This window comes from Cyrtonyx montezumae, unplaced genomic scaffold, assembly GCF_038088225.1.
Source record: "Cyrtonyx montezumae isolate F1298 unplaced genomic scaffold, pur_monq_1.0 scaffold_2, whole genome shotgun sequence".
Lineage (NCBI taxonomy): Eukaryota > Metazoa > Chordata > Aves > Galliformes > Odontophoridae > Cyrtonyx > Cyrtonyx montezumae.
Window position 1 is genome coordinate 6,424,246 of NW_027071936.1, and position 24,829 is coordinate 6,449,074.

The following is a 24,829-nucleotide window of genomic DNA, read 5'->3' on the forward strand; positions in this document are numbered from 1 at the left end:
CTTGCCTGTTGTGAAAATAATTCATCAATATGGGTTGAAAAGACAGCTTGTGATCATACTAACTGCACTGCAAATTTAAAGTACTGAATTAATCCACCAAATTATTACAATTTTAGCAAGAACACTTGTGGAAAATAGTAATATCTCAGGTAAAATTAACCCAAACCTTTTGGATAATTACGTTTAAGAGCTCCACTGTCAGAAGTTACAGGAGTAAAGAACTCAGTTCACTTTTTGAGAATGTCAGCACTCCTTAATGCTCAGATGAAATTCCCCTAATGAACAAAGGAGAAAGATGGTTTCACACCAAGTCTCTGGTGATAACTCAGCTGAGACTGTTGGTGCTGAATCTTCTGACTGGAGGAAATCAGGATCATTCCCAGAGGCCAAATCTGCCTAGAACTAGCATGGAGGGTTGGCACTTGGCACCTGTGCTTATTGTGAAGTGTCAGAATCATACAGCACATGCTGGTAGTAGCCATCTGTTAGGTACATTGATATCCCAGTGAAGGTCAGTGTAGGGAACAGCCCTGGTTTTCAGCCCTGTGATTATTTGAGTGACAGAACAAGACTCATTGTCCATGCCTCTCCAGAACGTGAGCAGGTTTTACGCTGTGAAATCGGATGTAACTTCTGTTCTTCTCTCGTGTACATGGAAACATCTTGGTATGTGCTGATATAACTGCATTAACCAAGAAAAATATTATGTAAAATATGCAGTGACAATATAAATTATCCATACTACTATACTCATATTTAGTGCTTTGCTTGCTATCAGTTGCAACTCTATGTGAAATAAAATAAAAATAAGAAATACTCAGTCTGTCTTTTCACCATTTTTTCAATCATGAAAGGAGTATTTTGGATCTTGTAATCATTAGTCCATTTTCCCTTTAGGCTTCTTACTTATCTTCATGCTTAGCAGCATTGAATGCTTTGATGAAGAAGGAACACTTTTATATTTGATTTCTGCTTTACTGCTTATATCATTCTACTATCCCAGCCAAAATATTGATTTGCTTTAATCTTTTTCTAAAAGAGAGAGATTGAAGATATGTTTTTTTCTTATTTAAAGTATTATTTTTACTTTATCCTATTTTGTATAAATTTTTATTTAAATGAATAAAGAAGTATAAAGAAATGAGTTAGAGTGAAGAAGCAACCAGCAATCTCTAATCTTAGATTTAGTACAAACTTTCTGAATGACTCGTTCTATTGTTTTTCCATCTGAGACAAAGGAGCAATACTGGGTTCTTAATGCTGGACCTCTTAAGTTTAATATCCTACAATGAACACAAGGGAATCAAACAGATATATGCAGCCAAGATTTCCAATTTGTGTTGAAAGCAGCTAATTGCCCAAATAATCAACTGGAATGAAAAGCCTCATTAATATTAGAAATTAAATTATTATAAAAGAAGACATACCATTACCCATACTAGTACCTACCACTGCTGCCACAGCCAAGAGTCTCTCTGGGCAGAAGCAGTATTGTGGCAGGTCCCTGCCTTCTTTTCTAGAGTTTTCTTAATTGTGTGCTTCCTCCTTCTGCTCTCTCCCTGTTACTCCAGTGAGCTCTGCAAGTTACATCATCTTCTTCGCCCCCAGGCACCCACCAATCTTACATTAGTTACACATGTGTGTGTGACAAAAATAACATTTACTCGATTAGAAGTATAGTAAGCTGTCTTCAATGCATTATTTGTTTGTTTCTTAATACTCTGTATCTGTATCACCTAAAGGGAGAACTGGGGATATTTTCAGCCTTCATGTTTCAGTAAGAAGATGTATCGCCAGGCATATGTATGTGGATTATGGATACAAAAGAATATTCCTGTTGTGTAAGGTAGAATATATTCTGAGCACTGAAACAGAGAAAATAAAAAATGTTTCTATCAAATGAAATAAATAAAGTAACCATACACCTCTAAGAAACTTATAGGTGTTTTAGACCTAAAGCTACCACAAAATAAAGCATGTTTGTACTCATATCTACAATTAAAGTTAAATTCAAAATTGAACATTTTCTTTTAACTGTCTAGTTTTCCTTCTCTTTCTTCATGATCTTAATAATGATGAACAGCTGTGGCTAGATTCAAATTTGCTGATAACCATCTATAGACTCCATGTTTTTAGATACAAAAAGGAAAAAAGAAAATAATTCTGTTTTGGTACAGCAGCCCGTGTCATGTCCTCTCCAGACTCCAGAACCAAAATGGGTGTTTACCTTGAACATCAAAAATAATATCTTCTCTAATTGAGGACTTTTCCTTTGAGTTTTATTTTAAGAAAAAGAAAGAAAACACATCTTTCACTTACCAAGACTGTAATAATAACCCTGTGGTAAACTGCCAAATAGTCATCTTAAAGAGTTCCTACACTATTGGCACTGGATTAAAATGAATTTCTAATAGATTCTTCAGTTTAACAGGTCAGATTAATTTACTACAATTCCCATGTCATTTTGTTGCTGATGTTCTTGGGGGCATGAATTCAAGAGAAAAATTTAAAATTAATGTTATATTTTTCATTATCAATCTAAATGAAAAAAAAACCCATAAAACACACTGAATTTTAAGTATTTTGTACACTTTATTCTAGAAAATGAGATTTTTCTAGTATGAAGTGATTCTAGAAACATTTCTAGATAACAACTTTTCAATATTTACTTGTTCATCAATACATCACTGCTTTGCCTAGATAGAACAAATGCAAGTTTTGGCTCACTCACCTTCTCTTTTCTAGAAATACAGAACTCCCTTTTGTTATAGAATCGTAGAATCCTTAGAGATGGAAGAGATCTCTAAAGGTCATCTAGTCCAACTTGCCTGCAATGTAAGAGACACCACAACTAGATCAGGTTGCCCAGGGGCTGATCCAGCCTTGCTTTGAAAGTCTTCAGGGATGAGGAATAAACCACAACAGTAGGTTACCTGTTCCAGTGCCTCATCACCTCCAGTGTAAAAGATTTTTTTCCTTATATCTAACCTTATGTTGTAATGCTATTCTAATTCTATTATGAACTAAGAATTTACTATTCCTAAAAAAGTAAAAGGAATGGCACTTGGTCGGATCAAAAGGTAATTTAGCTGATATCTTATCTTTGAGAGTTGTTGACTATCTAGGTAAGAGCATGAGGACAGAAAAAGAATAATACAGCCACCAAGTCTTCACTTATCCCTTAAAATGCTTCATTCCAGGAGATTCCCCTCAAACTCTTAAATGTATTTCTCTAGCATTAAATGACCCTCAGCTGAGTTTCTCCTTTCAAGAAATTGTCAGATTGATTTCAAACCTATGTTGGCATTCAGCACTTAAAGCTTTCTGAGCAAAAATTTCCACAGCTTAATTGCTCATTACATGAAGAATTAGATTCTTGGATTCAACATGCTTCTCTGCTAGTTTCTTTTGATGAATCCTAGTCATACCACCTAGAGCTATGCAAAACGTTCACATAAATTTAGACTTAACAAGTTATATTTCTCTCTGGTATTTTAGTGAAGGTAGGTTACTGCTGCTTTCTCAACTAGGAAGTAACAGAAAAGTATCTGCCTCACTTAACAGAGGGATAATCTGTTTATATTAAAATAAAGGAAAAATGACATCTCCAGATTTTCAAATTCTTAAATCCTATTACCGTAATACTGAATATTATGTGGATGCATATAAAATATAATGAAAAGTCATCACCATTTGTTTGTAACTATAACAACTTTACACAAATTTCCATTTAATAATATTCACCAGTTTGTCCTATGTGCCTCTGAGTCCTTTCAAATTTTGGTGAAACAGATTACAGGCAATGGGAGAGTTCTAAATTGGATACATATGACTTAAGTGTTTAAGGGTCTCTTTAAGGTTACATATGTGTCTAAGAGATATTACGAGTCATGATTTAAGGATAGCTACTCTTACAATGAAGTCAGTAAGAACACAATAGTTAAGAACTGCTAATATCCACTGTTCCACTTTTTTTTTTTTAATTTTCTTCTTTTTTTCCTTTTTAAGAGTGGCCTGCCTTACAGTGAGTTCTTATTCTATCAGAGTGCAAAGTTAACCTTGCACACATACAAATAATTACAAATTCTTGCCAGCCTTCTGCCTAGTTAGTCAGAAGTCTGAGGAGAAAATGCTACCACTGATATGGCTTAAAACTCAGTTGGTCTGAATTTTTACAACTTTTAATCCTATTACTGCAAGTGACTATTAATTAGCATTGTAAGTAGCAATAATCTTGGCATAAATAAACAAAATACAACCGTGTGACTATCTGAAACACATCAACTCCCCTTGGTTATATCCTCTGGTATTATGTATGCTATTAACTTTGACTTTTTTGTTGTTAAATACTCATACATACATACATCATAATTCATTTCATGCAATCACTATGCTGCCAATCAACATGAACCAAGCCCGTTCCACACAAAGCAGTTGTGGTGATGCCTCCTTCAAGTATTATATATTATTTACATAAAAATTGTCAATACAAACAATTGTCAGTTGTCAAATACATGGATATATGAAGAAAGCTTTGTCCCCAAAAGCTTGCACTGTGAACAGAAAAACAGTTATCCTCTATAAACTTCTTCAACAGATTAGGCTGCAGTTGCAATAGTATAAACCAAATCAACCAAATACTGAGATATGAATCTTGCTCAAAATGTTAGCATCATCCACATAATTAACAAAAGACCCTTTCTTTTCAGTTCCATTCTGAGAAATTTTTTAACCACTTCTGACTTAGTGTCATCTAAAACCACTGTTGGCCTCTGTAGCCTGGGTAGAGTGGATAACCTGGAAGAACTGTACAGCAGTAATCATATTTTCCTTAGCACATGTTTTTGTTTGCTTGTTTATTTGTTGCAAATTTAACAGGTTTTACAAATGCTAATATCTTAACACAACCACTTCCAACTTTGCAAGCTTTGCAGTCACCTTCTTTTTAAATCTACTACCATTTAAATTGGTGGAGACTTTTCCTATTTTCAAAATCAGAGGCAAGTGCCATCAAATTGCTTTGCAAATGCATGTTGACTTCCCTTTTTAAGACTAATAATGAAGGGATATGTTTTTATCATCAGAGAGATTAGAGAGAAATAACCAAAATGCTGAAAAAATGATAAGAAAAAACACTTCCTCTTATGCATAAATTCTTGTGTATGCCATTATCTTTTTTTTTTACTTTGTTTTTCTAATGCTAATTCCATACAAGTAGCAGGAAAATATAGTTGTGAGAGTATGATGAAAACCTTTCTCATTTTTATTAGAGATTGTGGTTAATATTCAGGTTTGGCTTTCCTAAGACCTGATAGGCTTTAAGCACTTCATTCCCTGAATTTTATTCTTTTTCTGGCTTAAATATGGAGGATGACAATGAGTTCTAGGTGTGTGTATAGTAATCAGAGGGAAATCCATATGTTTTAAAGATTGCAAAAAGGATTTGCATGAATAATTACTATGTTAACTGTCAACACTGGAGATGATATATTCAGTGCTAAACAATTAGCAGAAGCTTCTTTGAAAATACTGTGTAAATCATTATACAAAATAATTGGATTTTGTCTTTATAAATAACTTGAAATTTACTTTTCACTCACCGGAAAGTAATTACCTGAAAGACAATTCAGATTTGTAGTGCTACTGTAATTTTTGTTTGTTTGTTTAAATTGTAGTGACTTTTTTGACTTTTTTTTTTACTTCATGTATGACAGCATGAGAAAATACAGGGTCATGAGGAGTATGAGAAAGGTAAACCTTTTGTAGTAGAGCACTGCATGAAACTGTCACTATATGTTTTTGTTTTTAAGAGGAAAATGACAAAGTAAAGGGAAATTCCAATAAGAACAATGTTTTTTTTCTTCCTTGGTGTCATAGGAGAAACATAAATATATAGTTAAAAAAACCCCCTGTGATTCCTATAGATGGCCCCATGTATTTTCTTTGGCATGTATTGCTACTGCATGTTTTTCTCCTGCATGCAAGACCTGTGGCATGGTCGAAATATTGCCCAAGCTTCCCTATGGAGTCCATGCTGAATGAGTAAATTCTCTGTATATTGTGAGCTCTGTATGCAGGTAGAAGGCAAAACTCCTTGTGAACCATTCACAGAGTAGAATACATAGGCACTGCCACTTAAAACTGACGATCTTATAAAATTTCTTAGTAAGCTAATTTATTTCAGTAAAATAAGGATGTCATGAGGAAATGACTACCTGTTACTTTTTTCTTGTTCTTGCTAAAATGTGGCTTCAAAGTTCCAGCACTACTAAGTTGTCATATTACTATGGATTTTTAATGTGACTTGGATAATAGTATAACTCTAAAAATGATACATGCAACCACCTTTACATGCAAGTCATTAGAAGGAAATTTAAGCAGATCAGGTTTTTGATGAGGGCTGAAATTTATTAAGCTTATGTGATCAGTTCTACAAATGTCTCTATAGATTTAAGCTGGAAAAAAAGAGTAACTGGACACTTAGATCTCATAATCTGAATCAGAGCATTCATAAAGGACAGTTATTGCTGACTGTTATTAATTAAGAACACGAAATTTTTGGAGTGGTTCCAGTCATTCTCCCGCAGAGCACTAATGAGGACTCGATTATCCTGCTGTGGGGCAAATGTGAGTAATGGAGTCATACGGTCTCCAGCTTCATGCAGCACATTGGGTGTGGGCTCTTCCCCATGAATTGCTTAATGAACTGTTTGACCTTGGCTAAATCTTCTTTTTACACTGTGAGAGACAGACAGGAATGTTCAGGTGAAAAGTTTCCATCCCATCAGCATTACAAATAGCTTAAACGATAGCAAACTAAAACAAGAAAAAAAAAAAGAAAAAGAAAGAAAGAAAAAACCACCACCAGCAAAAAAAAAAAAAAAAAAAAAAAAAGAAAAAGAAAAAAACCTACATTAAATAGATAGAGCAGGTAGAATATATATTTTGAGATTTGTTTGCACATAGATACTCCTCCAATCTTACCTAAATCCCAGTCAGTGTTGAGATATACTGCTAGTGAGTCCTGCTTCCTAAATGGACAATCATTTCTTCATTTTTATCTTACAATTTATACAAGAACCATTAACTTCTCCAAATCTGTAATTTAATTTACTTAGCTGTAAAACAAATGATTTTTAATAATGATCCCCAGAACCTATTCATTGTCCTTAATCTATATCTCGTTCTGAACACGCATTCAAGCTCTGAGATTCCTCATATGTACACAATACAATTTTTGTAGCTCAATCTGAAGTGTTACATTTGGTTAGAGAAGACTAAGGGAATTCAAAAACCAAACAGAAACTGTATTATACTATCTGCTTCGCTACATAAACACATGCATTTCTCTATCCAATATTTGCACTTCTTCCCAAAGTAAAGATGCTCAGAAATTAAATATTTTATTCTGTGTGCACACATACATCTCTCAATTATCTTAATTTAATCTAGTAAATTTAGGGAACTCTCAGGATGGAATACTATTTGAGCTTTCAATAAGACCATATTAAGATAGAGAAATGCCAGTGTATCCTACTGAATTTTTGAAATGCCAGTTGTATTACAACAGAATTTCAAGAAATGATGATCAATTGTAGACTTTTTTCAGAAACTATACTTCTGCAGTTGCAAAATACGGTCTTTAAAATGTTTTCTCCTGCATATTTCCCTCTACAAGTCCAATGCTATTAGTGAATGTAACAATCTGTTTCTTACAAGTCATTATTCTCCAAAAGCATCTCATGTGCTATAGGAATATTTGAAAATAGTTGAGACTGATGAGCAAAGATTTGTGTTATTTTCACATTTTAAGTAGCCTAGTACAAAAGCCAGCATTCACAATAATATTTCTGATGCTCTTTATTATTTTATGAGTAAAAATGAAGCCACTGTAGAAGTGTTAATATGATAAAAATAAATAATGAATTAGTCAGAAGTTATTAATGGCAAAATAATATTACGAACAATGTATGATAAGAAACTATTTTATTAGTCTTTTGCTCTGAGCTACTTATTTTTCCTAACCTGATGCACAGCCTTACATTGCTCTCCCACTTCCATAACAAATGTTTTGAAAAGATTCAGAGGGAATCTCAGGCAAACCAGACCAGGAATTTAATCTGTTGATAGGTTCCAAATATTGACTTATTGTTGTTATACTTCAATCATTGACCAGCCAAGAGAGAAACCATTTCTTAGTGGAGGAAACAGAGTACTGATGCCACCAAACTGGTATTTTGTACTAGTATATTGTGATATGTCTAGAGCATTGCAACAGATTTCATAACACGGAGAGAAGGAAGGCATACAGAATTGTCAGTTTTAGCTAATGCTTCAATTATCATCATTTTGATAGATAGGCATAGAGGTTATGCCTTTCTTAAAGATATCCAATATTCTAAGCACTTTTATTCCTCTTAAAATCCACGTCTTGCTGTACTCTGACGATGAGGATAATGAATAGTCTCAAACTATGTCAAAACAACTGCACTTTCAGTCTTTACATGGAAAGAGATGGAAAAAAATCAATTCTAATTTTCTAAATGATGATAAAAAAGACTTTTAAGCAAGAGTAATTTCTTTTTATCTATACAGTCTTCAGGAATGTATTAAAAAAAAAAAAGACATTAAGAAAGTTTTCCCTATGTATTCATTATAAAACTTGAGCTAGAAATGCAGGCAATTCCACCACTGGTTGCTTCCTTTTCACCTTTCTTTCCCTGATGTCTGCATCTGACTTGCAACTTTTGTCAGCAAAATCAGGGGAGGTCAAAGGAAACTGTTAGCTTGTGGAAAAGCCGTTCTTGGCAGAACGGCTCAGACTATAGGAAAAGAGGGAGAGTGGGTGTAGAAGAAGGATGCAGAAGTCTGTGACACATTCTAAGCACTATATTATTAAATAAAGTCATCTTAGTTAGATAGTTACATTTTTTCCCCAAGTACAACAGAAATTAACAAGATTTCTAAGCACAAATTTTTACTGTCAAATTGATTGTTCATAAGTTCATAAGTTCATAAGTTCATAAGGTTGGAAAGGACCTATAAGATCATCTAGTCCAACCATCCTCCTATCACTATCTCTACCCAACTACTAAATTAAGTCCTTTAGCACCTCATCTAAACGCTTCTTGAACAGAAGAACAGAATTGTTGTTTTGTTGTTATTGTTGTTGTTGTTTTCTATCAAAATACAATATTTTATTGGACTTAATTAAACTTACTGCTTATTCCAGTGTGCTTATTCCAGATAACAGTCCCATATGTACACACCCTTTAAATCTCTCATGCTAGAACTTCAAAACCAGGTTAGCAGAATTACTTTCCTGTGATCTAGATTTCTTGTACAGGAGTGCCTAGCACAAGAAGGAATATGATTGTGGAGTCCTTATAAAAAGGAAATACTGACCTTTGGGTCTGTTTTCCTGCTTCTTCAGGGAAAAATTTAAAAGAAAAAAAAAGAAAGAGTAATTTCAATCTTCAATCAGGAAGAAAAATAAGTAAAACATAACAACAAAGAAAAAATAACACCCACCAATGTTCTGTGATATAGATTTCACGCTTATCTGTATGTGGAAAAGGGAACTCTAGGGTTAAAGGAGGATCTGCTTATCTGCAGCCTTGGTTCACAGCCCTGTTATCTTTGAATTGAGATAAAACTTCTACCTTCCCTACTATGTTATTGTTTAGCCATGAGTATCCATCCAGCATACTGGATTTTTGGACTGTGCTTCTAACTCCTCCAATACAAGGATTCTTGGGCCTGTAACTCTGCATTAAGGGATTCTGCCCTGATGGACTGATACAATATCTTTCCTATGGGCACCTGGGTTCTATACAGCTGGATTGTATAATGCAAAGCAGACTGTATCCAGGAAATGGCTCTTCAGCTGACTGGAAAGGTTGAGTCGTAAGAGAAAACAGGACCTACTTGGAGCTATCCCATGGGCTAGGATGTTAGAGGGTAAGGGGGCCTGTGAGAGCTGGTCAGCATTTAAACTGAACTACCTCCAAGCTCAGGACTGGTGCGTCACTGTGAGTAAGAAATCAGGTAAGGGTGGCAGGAGACCTGTGTGGTTGAGCAAGGAGCTCATGCATAAACTAAAACAGAAGAGAAAGGTCCATGAAATGTGGAAAAAAGTGTATGACCACTTGGGAAGAATATAGGAATGTTGTCAGGGCCTGCAGGGATGTGACAAGGAAGGCAACCTGGAATTAGATCTGGAAAGTAGATAAAGGACACTAAGAAATGTTTTTTTAAGCATGTCAACAGTAAAAGGAAGACTAGAGAAAATGTGGGTCCCCTACTAGAGGAGGGGGGTGTTCTGGTAGTGGCAGATGCTGAAAAGGCAGAGATACTGAACAGCTTCTTTGCTTCTGTCTTCACTGTGGGAACTCCCCCTCAGGAGTCCTGGACAGCTGGGGTAAGTGAGAGGGTCTGGAGAATGGAAAGCTCCACTTTGGCTAGGGAGAAGATGGTCTGAGAGTGTCCAGGCAACATCAATGTATGTAAATCCATGGTCCCTGATGGGATGCATCCATGTGTGCTGAGGGAGTTGGCAGAGGTGATTGCTGAACCGCTCTCTGTCATCTTTAAGAGGTCTTGGAGAATGGGAGAGGTGCCTGAAGACTGGAGGATAGCCAGTGTCACTCTGGTCTTCAAAAAGGGCAAGAGGATCTGGGGAACTACAGGCCACTCAGCCTCACCTCTGTCCCTGGAAAGGTGATGGTACAGTTTGTTCTGCATACTGTCTCCTGGCAATTGGAAGAGAAGAGAGTTATCAGAAATAGTCAGCATGGCTTCACCATTGGGAGGTCATGCTCGACCAACCTGGTAGCCATATATGATGTCATTACTGGCTGGGTTGACTGGAGGTGAGCAGTGGATGTAGTCCACCTTGATTTCAGCAAGGCATTTGACACTGTCTCCCACAGCATCCTTTTAACAAAGTTGATGAAGTGTGGAAAAGATGAGTGGATGGTGAGGTGGGTTGAGAACTGGATGACTGGCAGAGCTCAGAGTGTTGTGATCAGTGGCATAGAGTCCAGTTGGAGGCCTGTACTCAGCATTGTTCCTCAAGGGTCAGTGCTGAGTCTGGTCCTGTTCAACATCACCAATGATCTTGATGAAAGGATAGAGTACACCCTCAGCAAGTTTGCTGATGATACAAAGCTGGGGGGGATGGCTGACATACCAGAAGGCTGTGTTGCCATTCAGCTACACAGTTGATAAAGGGTTTGGAGCACCTCTTTTATGAGGAAAGGCTGAGAGACCTGGGTCTGTTCAGCCTTGAACAAAGAAGACTCAGAGGGGATCTGATCTATATCTATAAATATTTAAGAACAGGAAGCAAAGGGATGAGGCCAGACTCTTCTCAGCAGTGTGTGGTGATAGGACGAGGTGACATGGGTACAAATTGATGCATAGGAAATTATGCACAAATGTGCTTGGGAACTTCTTCACAGTGCAGAGATGGAGCACTGGAACAGGCTGCTCAGAGAAGTTGTAGACTCTCCTTCTCTGGAGATATTCAAGACCCACTAAGTTGCCTATGTGTGCAAGCTGGTCTAGGGAGCCTGCTTTGGCAGAAGGATTAGACTAGATGATCTGTATAGGTCACTTCCAACCCTTACAATTCTGTGATTCTGTGAAAGCTCATACATGTTCAGGGTCAAAACAAAATAGGTCAGGTATTCACTTTTAAACACTAAAAATACTGGCAAGAAAGTACCTCTGTAGCTGGCTTGGCTTGTCAGCCAAGATTCATTAAGCATTTCATTCTAACTAGTATTTTAGTGTACAAAGAATATGACTATCAATGGACATCAAAAGCCATTACATCAGCCATCCCCTGTTCTGTGAAATCAGACCATGGAAGCAGAAGGAGGTCACTTTCTTCATCCTTAGAGTCTTACCAGTACTTTTGCAAGTTACTTATCTTCCATTTTGCCTTTGAGGAGCATCTTTGCCACATGCTTTTAGACTATGTACTTGCCTGCGCCTGGTCAGTGCACTGAGCAGGGGTACTGGTGAATGCTTTCCAGACTGGGCTGAGCTCAGCATTTCCCTTAGTGTGTTGGAGGGAAACAGAATTTGTCAGTTGAAAAGCATCTGAAGATTGCTCCAAAATAAACACGATTAGAAAATCTGTATTTTAACTATTGGGTGGCATTTAGAGGGATGAAAAGAGCACATCAGTAAAAGAGTGAAATCTAAGGAAGATGGTCGTGCTTCTTCCTTTTAATTGCTACTTTTTCTCAGCTAAATGCTCAGTTATTTTAGGTGCTGAAGCAGTGTCAAATAGGCTTCGTAAAGAAAGCTGAAGCTTCTGCTTGATTTGATTACTAAGTATATTCACTCAGTGGTTTGACCAGTCGATGTTCAATACAGTCATTAAGATACAGACTTAATTTCAATTGTAAATATTACTTGATAATTGCATTGGTTAATTACTAGTAGAATAGTATAATTTGTAGCCACTTAGCCTTACCAATACTACTGCATATTTTTCACTAGCACTTATAATGTTCATGGCAGTAAGAGAGTTCCACCATAACTTTAAGTAAATAATATAATCAGAAAGGGCTTAAAAAGGTAGATAAGTGAGATTATTGACTTAAGAGATCTTTGTTTTTCAACAAAGAGGCTTTCTGGCCAGAAGACAGGACATCTTAAAAGTACAGGACAGAAGCCTTAACTTCTCACATTTCCAAGTCAAATAAGCTAATTCTCTCATACTTAGCAATGTTCTGAGAATGAAAACATCTCCATGTCCTCAATTTATTATTTACACTAGAAAATAGCAGCCTGCCCTTTCTGCAAAGCAACAATAAAAAAAAAATCTATAAACAGTTCATCATTCAATGCAATGTTTATTTCTAATTTAAAACAAAGTTCAAAGGTCATAACTTATTAGATCTTGACATCTGTTTAAATAGAGCTCAAAGCAACATAAATATATTAGTAAAAGTTTAATAATCACTTTATATATTCTCAATCAATTGTTAACAAAAATAGTTGTGCCTTCTTCTGAATAATTGCAGGACACATCTACCAAAGATGGGAATGGGTAAACCAGAATTAATTTAGGTTTTGACTGAACACAGAATTTGCTTATGCATCTGTATGCATCTTGCTCTGTTTGTACTACTTAACTTTAAAGGTCTAATACTCTACAGATTCATCCCTTGGTATTCACTTGGCAAAGCACAGTTTCTATTTGCACCTGAATAAATGTGAGACAGAGAGCTGATTATTTCTGACAGTCAGTAAAGTGAGAAGCAAACATACTGACAGAAATCCACGTGCAACACTAAGAAATGAAAAGGAGAAAAAGGTATCCTGCCTCACTCCATTATAAAAGGATAGCCCCTCAAGCTGCTTTTACTGTATGATAAGCAATGAGTATTAAATTAAAATATTATCAAATAGACACACAATCAACTATTTTGAACAAATGCTCATAATAAATAAAAATTACCTTGTGAACCTACATTTTAAAAGTGTACATTCAATGGCTCTATGAAGATACAGTGAAAGATACCTCTTAATACAGGATATCTGTCTAATTTTAATGATGCTATTTTAAAGCAATAAAAATAAAAGTATATTTCTACTTCAGCAAACATATTCCTCTGTTTATGGTTGCTTGTTTAAGAGGATATATAAATGCAAAGTTTATTTTCTCATTGGTTGCATGTTTTGCATCTATGGGAAATGCTTCTTCTCAATATGGTATTACCAGTCATAGCAATTTTGGAACACTGAGAAAATGTAGCTAAAAAGCAGAATTTTTGCTTGGACATAAGAAAACCAACTGAAAACACATAAATGAAAAAAAAATATTGAAATCCATGCTGTGTTTGTTCCTATCTCTGATGACTTATAATGCATTTTAACCACAGGAATCATCCCATCATGTATTAATCACAGTCTGCAGATAAAAATCATTATCATTATGTAATGAAAAATGGGAGTAAATTACTTTTAATATCACATGCACTAGAAATTCAGCAAAAGCCATGCAATTTTTATATTAGCATTTCTAGATGACAGATTTACTCCTACTTAACTGCGGACATTGTTTAGCACTTCCTTTTCCTTCATGACTGTATGGCAACTGCTGAGTCACAGCCTGAACCACTGATTGAACACCAGGAGGAAAGACCCAGTCAGCTCTGGGAGCACAGGTGAAGGCAATTCACCTGTGTGACTAGAAGAGTTGGAGCCAGGTCTAACCCCAATTTGACCCCAATTTAAGGGCTGACTGGCACTGAGGAAGACTCTCTTAATGGATATCCCTCTTTAGTGGAGTTCTTCCAATAAGCCTAGCTCTTTAGAGGTGGGTGAGCATTCATTTTCTTCTTTGTATCTTCTCATTGGACTTGTCCTGTTGCTATCACAACAGATGACAAGCAGAAATTTACAGGAAGGTCTGTTGAAATAATCATATACAACTCTTATGCATACTAGTGTATACTATGCTGACTCTGCAGAAAGACTGGAAAGCCAGCTACCTTCATTGTGCTTTCTTGTGTAATTCCTCCTGAAACTTCCATTTGTTCTCAATTGCTCCACTTATGTGGTTAATACTGCTTAATAAGCAGGGCTTAGGTAGGTATTTTTAGAGGCTTTCCTAAATAAAACTCCCATTCTTCAGGGAATATGTAAAGTAATACTGCGTGCTGTCCTTCAGGTGAATTTTTACTCAGTGTTGATAACATCCACGTTTAGAAACTTGCCTTGATTTTCTCAGCTTTAAGAGACACTAGAACTCCCTGATTGGCGAGGGTCAATGTGTTCACCAAGAGATTAAAAATATAATTTTGATATTAGTGAACATCTCCAAACAGATGAAAGACAGGTATTGATCAATATCACCATTAAGTGACATCTTTTTTGAACTTTATTTTGCATACTACTAGAGATGATATCGTGTGAAGCTGACAGGAACAAAGAGATCATGTAAGGAAGCTAAATCTAGAAAAGGGAAGGCACTCCTGAAGTGGAGTGAGGAGACTCCCCTGTTGGTTTGTATGATCTTGGAATGGTTGTACAAGAAGTATACGTTAGTCTATATGCTGATACTCTCTTTGAGGAAAATGCGTGGTGACAGACAAGATAAGAGGAAAAGAATAGTGGAAGGACTTGCAGACAGGATAGAATTAGATACAAGGGCATCCTGCATTCCACTCTCTCTCAAGTGGAAGATAAGTATTTGCTGTGGCAATCTGTTAATGTTGCCAGATCTCAAATGACTTGTAATACGCTATCTTAGACATTGTATGAGGATGTAAGTTGATCAAGAATTTTTAGTATAATATCTTCTTAAAAAGCAATGATATCCTGTATTATGTGCTTTGCCTTTTTTAGGTTAGGAGATTATATTTTTGTTGCACATCTTGATACATACGTGTGTGCACAGGTACACTACAACATAAATAGGAAAACCAGACTTTCTTCAAAAAGCACAGGAGCAAAATCAAGGATATGCATGACAAGTAAAACTTAAAATAAAACAGCAAATCCTGGACTATATATTTTTATCTGCACTGTAAGCCTAAATAATTCCTCTTCTCTATAGCTGTCCAGTTTCCTTTCCTACAGTTATTTCATTAAAAATGATATTAAATAAAACAATTCATTTTCTAAAAATAAAGTGATACCTCATTAGACAAGCATGGGGCTAGACTCCCAGCCAAAATTAAGTTCTTCTACCATCAGTCATGTGTTATGTGAAAGACTCCTATCTGGCAAGAAAATTGCCAAAGTTGTTTTTTGGCTCTGTTGGAAACCAAAAGGAGAATTGCCATTAACTTCTTTTGGGCCAGCATGCCCTTTAAATGATTTTAAAGATCTCCTGTCATGCAGAAAGCCCACAGTGACATGACACAGCATTACGCAGTACATCCCACATCTTCACTGCTCTGCAGTCAGGTGTACCAGGACAGAATGCACTTGGAAAAGCATGGCAGTGAAAAATGTACAGGAAAAAATCTGAATCAAAACAGAGAAAACAAACCAATTATGTGAAGAATTCCTTTTTCTCAAAAATTTTGAGAATAAAATTAAAGATGAAACGCTTGCCTTGCTACACTGCAGATGCATTGAGAAAATATTGTTCTAAGAGATCCTAACCACATGACTACAGTCATTATCACCTAAATTGATTCAGTAGAGACTTAATGCATCTGGCAGTAATTATTATTCTGTATTTATTATCTTGGATTTTTATTAGCTTAATGGTTTTATCCATTTATCAGATAGCTGCTGAAGAAAACTTCAGTTATGCAAGGAATCTGAATAAATGAGCAGTGGTTTTTTTATGGTTTTAGTAGAATTTCTATTATGTCTTTTACTGGTCATTACCAATTTCTGCTGATTCACTGAGAAACTGCTTTATCCACTAACATTAATAAGCAGATGCCTTCCATTGTATGGAACTGTGAATTGTTTAGAATATCTTTATATAAATATTCTTTCATTGTTAATATGTAATTCTCAAGGATTTATTTTCTTTTTAAATAAACACACTAGTTTAGCACTTGGCTTTAGAGTTATCACACATGCCTTTAACAAATCTTTTATTTTTAATTTGCATTCTCCTAAAACACATATACATGTCTTCCCTTGTTCTATCTACTAGAGTTCAAAACTTTGCCATCTCAAGAATTGACGGGCTCTGACATTCACAAATTTGTTTGACTTCTGATCAAAATTAAGCCATATAAACGTTCTCTTTCAAAGAGAATGTATGCAGGGGAGATTTATATGTTAAAATAATAGTAAAACAATACAAATGGTATTTAAAGCAAAATTAATTTACAATTTATTACAGTAGTAGTATTCACACTATAAAAAGTTGAAATACTTTTTGATCTGCCTGTTTTAAAAGGAAATATTACGAAAACAGTCATTTAATCCTGATAGACACACTTAATCTTATGCCCTAAGTAAAAAATATATATATTTCACTTATTAGCTGAAGTGACTCAGCTGCTTGATGATACATCAGTTTCAGTCTATTGAAATCTGACTTTAAAATCCAGTGTACTCTGTTTTGAGATATGCTATGGCATTAGCCTGTGCCAAATTGGACTAATGTTGGAACCAATCAAATAGAAATAAAAAAGCAAACATTTCCTTTTTAATTTCTTTTCTAAAGTGAAATATTCTAAAATGCAGTAACGTATTCTAGTGTGATGATTGTTTTAAAGGGGTAGATTTTGTTATGGAGAAAAATCTGTAGATTAATCCAGGCAACATTATAAACTGAAAATTAGTACGGGATGCCACTTGGGCATTTGTCTTAAGCTAGAAGTTATATAAAATAGTCAAAGTCTTAATTTAGACTTTCCTTGTGGACCTTGCTGCATGCAACTTATTTGTTCATGAGATCTGACGAAAGCAGCTAGTAAACAATAGGTTACATCAGCATACTGCTATCACTGAACTGCATTGCATGGGAAAAGATACTCAGTCAAAATATTGCTAGACGGTGCTGTGCCTCAGACTCTATACAGTAAGCCTGGTAAAATGTCTTTTCTATCAAATGCAGAATCAATGAATGTTTAAGGTACCCTTTGCAACATGCTGATGGAGTATGCCTAAGATCTAGGTAATCTACCTGCTTTTGATGCTATGAGAGGAGGCACTGATGACAACTATGTCTCTGCTTAATTGTTTTGCATTTCTTGCCTATAGAAGGGCAGGGTGACTTTTTGCTGACTAACCTTGACAGTTCATCAACAGTCGAGCTCTACCAATGTAATACAAAAAGTAAATGAACTGTTTTCAGAGCTAAAGAGCTCCACTGCATTTTGCTTCCAGTGCAATACACTATTTTCAGTAAAAGTTGCATTAAATTTACTATAAAAAATAGCTTAATATAAGCTTTTATAAAATGATCTGAAGTATTTCTCTTACATATGTCCTGTGTTTTAAATGTTTATTTAAAGTATAATTATTCTTTTACAGTGATTTCAGTAAAAAATTAAAGCATTAGTAACTCCTAGAGACTAGTTTTAAAGAATTATAATGTGTTTTTTTTTAATGTAGGTAAACTGCAGCGATCTCATCCTTTGCAGTTTACGATTGTTGGAAGGTAAGATTAATGAATTAGAAATATTAAAGTTAAGATTAACTCTTGGGCTTGATCTACTAATCAGTGGCAAGCTGGTATTTCTGACATACAATTCTGATTTTAAAGCAACAAACACTTTTTAAAAAACAAACCACTTGGAAGTGGAAGTTAGGAAGCACTTTTTCTGCAGAAAGGCAAATGCAGAATCAAGTCCCACCTTGGGATGAAACTGTATCATATTTTAGGCCAAGTAAGAGAAAAAGAAGAACGTGTGGATAAAAGAAAATAAGGCAAGAGGGTAAAAACTGCGTATTGCAGAGGTGAACCAACTGGATGACATGAGTACTAAGATAAATGCAAAAATCAATAGAAAAGCTAGGATTAAACTTGATTACCTGTTCTGAATACAGTGGATAACACAAGTGGATGATAACTGGAAGGCAATAGAAATGATTGAGTTAGCTTCCTTTTACTCTTAAGGGTATCACAAAAAAGGGAATCTTAGCTTTCAAGTTGTTTTCCCAGGAAAACTTATATGTAGAAAGAGAAACAACTGTAGACAGTAATTTTTGGGAGATTATCAGTGTTACCTTGAACTCTTTCCTTATTTATTAGATTAATATAATATAAGGCTTAATTCAAACTTCACACTTTTACTTTGATTGGTCTTCTTTCAGTTTTTAGGGAAAAAGCAAAGCTTGAACTCAAGGTGTTTAATATTCTTTATCTTTAAAATAAAAATTTTAGAAAACTGAAACTCATATTTCTTCCATTCTCAGTTTTACCAGACAGAAAATAACCAACAGGGGGAGTTAACCAAAGAACGACTCATTGAATGCAATTCATAAATGAATTTACATTTTCATAGATATCTGAATTGTCATTGTGCCTATACGCTATTCTATTTAAGAATCAATTATTTTGTTTTAATTTCATTATTTTGGAAATATGGATGCTTGACAAAAAAATATTAAGGTCTTTTAGAATCATAGAATCACATTGACAATATTAACACTATTAAAGCTCTTCTATCAAAGCTGACACCCTCACAGTAGCCTCAGCAGGTTATCCCACCCTTTGAGTGTGAGAAATCTTCAGTTCTAAAAGTTATAGTGTAGGGTAAATAATCCCCAAGGATGGTACTCAATGAAAATAGTATGGAAGATAGTATATTTTAGTAGGCCTATATAGATGGTACACAGATAGCTAGCAAAGAGAGTGGCTCAGCTTTAGGATGATAAAGGCTTGCCATGGACTCCACGTGGGAGGGATCTCCAAGAAGAGATCCTTCCCTGGTGGTGGTCCCCCCTTAAATGGGGTTTGGGAGAGGTGGAGCCAGGCTGTGATTCAACAGTTCCCATACACATGGTAACATTTGCCTCTTAACAATAAAGAAGAAAAGACAAAATACTATTCATATTCGTTACACTGATCAGTTAAAGTTCGGAATGATAAATCTTGCAGCATAGAAAATGGCAACTCTAAAATGTCATGATCTTGACAGAAAAAAGACTATGAATTCAGACAAAAACTTGACTTTACTCTAAATCTGAGTAACCTAATGTTGCAAAACTACAGAACTGCTAGCTTAATATCAGGAGTGGAAGACACAGATTCTGCCCTGGGAACTCCTGAGTTCTGTTGAGTTGAGCAAATAATGTAAAGTCAGAATTTAAGCTTGATAGTTATTCCAGATTGAATCTACAGTACAGCTTTCAGTGAGTTATATGCTTCAACTGTGACCTATTTAAAATGAAAAAAATTAGACAAAACCTATGGAAGACTGTTTGCTGATTAAAAAAAAAAATCAAATATTAACCATTTAACAAACCTACAAAAAAAAAAAAAAAATAGCAGCCTCCCTGAAGCTGGGGAAGGCTGACCTCCTGCCTCACAGTAACTAACCAGTTATGTATCCCTACTTTGAATGCTGGTGGACTGGATTGCCAGTGCTATTGTAAAACTTATTCCGTTATCCTAGTCAGTCTTTTTTTTTTTGAAATGCAGTGATTTTAAAAGAGGGGTTTGAGGAGTGCTAGGCGTGTAACAGATTGGAGAATGAGCTTCTATGTGAACAAGTCATGGAAAAAAGGGTCTGTGACTCAAAGAAACGGGTTTGATGCTTTCCAGTATGGGTCTTGCAGCTCTTAACTGTGACTTAAAATTCATGGTGTGCAAGGGGAGCCAAAACCACTCTGCCCACATCTTCTCTCTCCTTCACTGATGCATCCATGTAAGAGCATATATGGTGTGGAATCAAGAAGTGTGTTGTTACTGGCTTCAAAAGATTAGGACATCTAAATACTACTAGGACTTTAGTTTTTTCAAGCTTTAATGTAACTACATTATGCGAAAGGTATCAGAAATGAAATGGCATCTGGAAATTTGTTCCTAACTTTCCCCTAAACTCTTCCTCTCTTTTAATTTTAGTCCACGTGCTCTAAAACAGTGCTAATTTTTTTTTTCTTTTTGCATGATGTTCTAGCTTGTATCCTCTGGCAAGGAGGTTTGCTGATTTTTATGAAATAAATATGTTCGTTTTGCAAAATTTTCTCTGTGAAGGACATAAAATAGAGACATTTATGGTCTGTCCTGAATCATTTTCAGCATGTTAATATGTAGCGTAGTCTTCTGGAGCAGTCTTATGGAAATTATTATTAACAGAGTATTTGTTTGCTTTTTATATTCACTGATGCGCAGATACCAAAGTTGGTAAAAATCCCAGGGAACCAGTCACTCATTCATTTTTGTAAATACGTATGCATGAATTATAATTGTATGCTAACTCAACACAAGGAACTGCCAACACTACAAAATACATTCATTATCTAAACAAAATGAAGAATTCAATTATGCTGGAGAGAAAGAGGCCTTGTTTGTGTATCCCCTTCATTCTGGGGGGATTTTTGCACGCAGCATCTAAGCATAAGTGTATCTACCAGCATTTATGTCTCAACAACGATTTTATTTTTTTAAGATGCTGGTCTTGAAAGATACTTAAAACTGTTGGAACTGTCCTGCTATGGCATTTCTTAACTCGGGGAGGGTAAAAATTTTCTCACTTTTCCTCAGTACTTTTTTCCTGAGGGGCAGAGAAAGGAAATTGAAATGATAGCAAGCAGGACATTGTCAGTGCCTCTGAAAAGACAAGAACAGCTTTGAGTTCTCCTTGGTGTGGTCTGTTCTAGCTAATATGAAATTTATTTCACTGCTAGCTATAGTAAAAACATGAGTAGACACTGTATTTCTAATGTACTAATATATGAGTAAGCCTCACACTTCATGTAGTTAACTTTATTTTTTCATATACTCATTTAACAGTCAAGGACACCAGTAATATTTGGATATTTTCAAATCCTAGAAACATCACTGGAACATCATTGCAAGCTCTGCGTCCTCCAGAGGAATTCTAGGAGGATAGAATGTTGCACCTACATGCATCCAGATTTTGGATTAAGCACTCAACCAATATAATGAAGTAAAAATGTAGGTAGAATAATTTACATAAATATGTAATCATAAACCAAGCCTGTTTTTTTTCACACGCAGCCAACATTATATCTAGATTTGCCCTGACTGATAAATTTTAGTCTCATAGGCACTCTCTCTTATGCTTCAAACTCAACAATAACGTTGAGAGGGCTATTGGGACTGAGAAATGGTTGCTGTCATCTAGCTTGGATGCGGAATCAATTTTTAAATGAAAAAGTATTACTATGTGAATTACCACTTTCAAAGAAGCATTTAGTTTTCAAGTTTCCTTAGACTAAATTTCCCATCAGCAACCATCCTGTAAACAGTATGTTTTGCACTCACATATGTAACATTTGACAAAGCTCAATGAATTTTGCCAAAGGCATATCCTTGGGAAGATTTTAAATTTCAAATAAATCATCATGTATCAATTATCTCCAGATGGGTCGCAGGAAAATTTGGCAAATGTATTTTATTTCCTGATAATATTCAAAAATTCTGATGGTCTAATCAAACACTTATTCAAGTCTCTTTTAATAATATTAGCTTTTGGGTTATTCTGATGGTTTCCTTTATAATGATATTCTACACTGACAACTGATTATTTCTCTATACCCTGAATCACAAAACTTATCTAGTTAGAAATTTTTCGTGTCTTTCTTAAAATCTTAAGTGCTACATGTAACAAGGAAAGAAAGTTTTTGTGGTACAGAATTAAAAACAATATGCAATAAGAAAGTGCATTTGAAATATGATTAATACATCTACTATATGCTGCAAAAGCATTACAAGCAACTATATGGAAGTAATTGCTATACACTATGTCTTCAGGAATTCACCTCCTGATTGTCAAAAACTGTTACAACTCATTAATATCAAACTCTTAGCATTCTATTCAGCAGTCCATCTTCTGTTAATGCTTTATGATGTTCTACAGTCTATCTTAAGCTATTAGGTCTCCACATTACTTATTGTGGATATTTGGCGAAGAAGTATACATAAATAGTAATACTTGGGAGCAGAATTGTTTTGTGCTATCCAGATAGGCTAGATAAAATTTCTCATAATTAAATTTCATAACCTCCAGATAAAGAAAGCCAGCACGTTGCACAGCTATTTTCAGTCTCATGAGCAAAAATAGCATAAAAGTGAAGCAAAGATTAAATGTGTTTACTATTTCTGATGTCTTGTTACATAATTTATTAGTCTGATGCTGCTCATTACTCCATCATTTTTCTCTGTGAAGTCTCTTATAATATCAAATGAAGAAAAATTGTATTTAAATTCATGATTTTGGACTGAAACATCAATATTCAAATCAAATATGGTGCCATTGTGGGGCTTAAATTGTAAAAATGCCTTTTATGATGAACACTATACAGAAGTGATAGGTATTTCTGTTATCTCATTCATTAGTCATTCTGGGCAGTTCAGCCAAGCTGTTACCTACAATAATGGAGAGCATTTTACTCTTTAAAGATTAATTCAGACTCTTCACTGAACTGCAGCAAACTATTTATGTATTGATTGATTGATCCTGACAAAACAGGTATTTGGTTTTGGTTTTTTTTTTCTAAAAGAATAAGAAATATTCAATATAGTTGTAGCCAGGAAGGTGACGTAAGACAAGGTAAATAACGTATTCTTGCTCTGCAGGAGCATGACCAACTAGGTCAAAATGTGCACTTGTGTAATAAATATGTAATAATTCATTTCAGAACTTTATAAAGCAGTAAGGAAAGAGGAGAACTTGTGTGTCTGACTTTGCAAATTTTACTTCTTTTTCATTTTAAGCTTCTATCTCTGTCTCTTCTCCGCATAACTCCCTTTGTGAATTTAAAATTACCAGCTATTTATTCATTCAGAGATATCTTTCAATTTTACTTCATTGATAGTATCACTGTATAGAATGAAGCACAGGTATTCTATCAGTCCTACGTATCATTTTGCAAGCCCTCAGCAGTCACATCCAAACTTCCATGATTGCGCAGTTGAAAATGAGATCATTAAAAAAAGGGAGTTTATACAAATCTAAGCTTGCTTGCCACCTTCTCTGACTTTCCAGTGTATCCTTTACTTTCCTTCCACAAAATAACAACAAAAATATTCCATCAAGTATCTATCCATTATTATTTTTTATCTTTAGTGTTTTTCTATGATCCCGTTTAAAAAAAAGACAAAAAAAAGTCTGTAGGATAATTATGAAAAGTGTATTTGTTTCAGATATACGTAAAAAGCAATTTTGCAGTCCAAAAAAACAACTCTGAAGATTCTAAATATTCACATTCCTCTCAATTATTATAGCATCACTCAGTTCTTAGCACTGACTTCCCATTTGCAAGTCAGCACACAACTCACATGGTCTAAAGTGAGCAAAACACGTTTTAGGTTTTGCTTGCATGCACACACAGTTATACAAACTGAAGATATTAAAAGGGGATGTACTGAAAATCAAAGCCTTCATACGCATTTGGGAACATGTGCAGAAGAAAAAAGATTAAACCATACTCTAGTTTTTGCATAGTTGTTGCAAGACTGCTCCACCTCCTTGATACCAGTTTGGATACCTCAGCAGCAAAGAGAGTACTGCAGTAAGCAACAGTGGTGGGGTAGAGGCACAGATCTCTTTTCCAAGCAAACACACCTGCTTCAGTGCTTGCCTGCTTCTTGAGAATTTACTTTCCTACACAGGAAAAGATGAACATTTACTTTGCGTAGAGGTTCTTGTACTATATCTGTTCCCACTGTCTCTGATTGCTAATACAAAACTGACCTAGGCTGAAAATGGACTCCAATTTGTGTTCTAGATTACAGATTTGTTGATGGGGCTCTTTGTGCCCCCTTTTCAGTTCAGCTGTTCCCGACCTCCAGTACTTTCTTCTAATTTCAGTAAGATTTAACCTGACCTCAGGCTTGCAAGTATGCAATTTTTCTTCTAATAAAAATTGGTTAGTTGCTTGGATATTGAAACACAGCTGTTGCATATTGATGTAATTCATTGGGCAGAAGGGCATTGTTAAAGTTCTCAGGCAACATTGGGTAGTTCGTGAAAGAGGTAGGAAATAGGCAGTACATGCATGATGCATCTGATCTTTTTTCTAAAATGAAGCTGGAGAGGTTAGTTTCTGAGAAGAACTGCCTGGGTCAGATTTTAGTATGTAGTCTGGGTATGACCTTTGCAGTCATTTTTAGATCATGGGACCACAGTCTGCCAAATGTAAACCTCAAAAGTACAGCATTCTGAGAGATCTAGGATGTTGTACCCAACATATACAC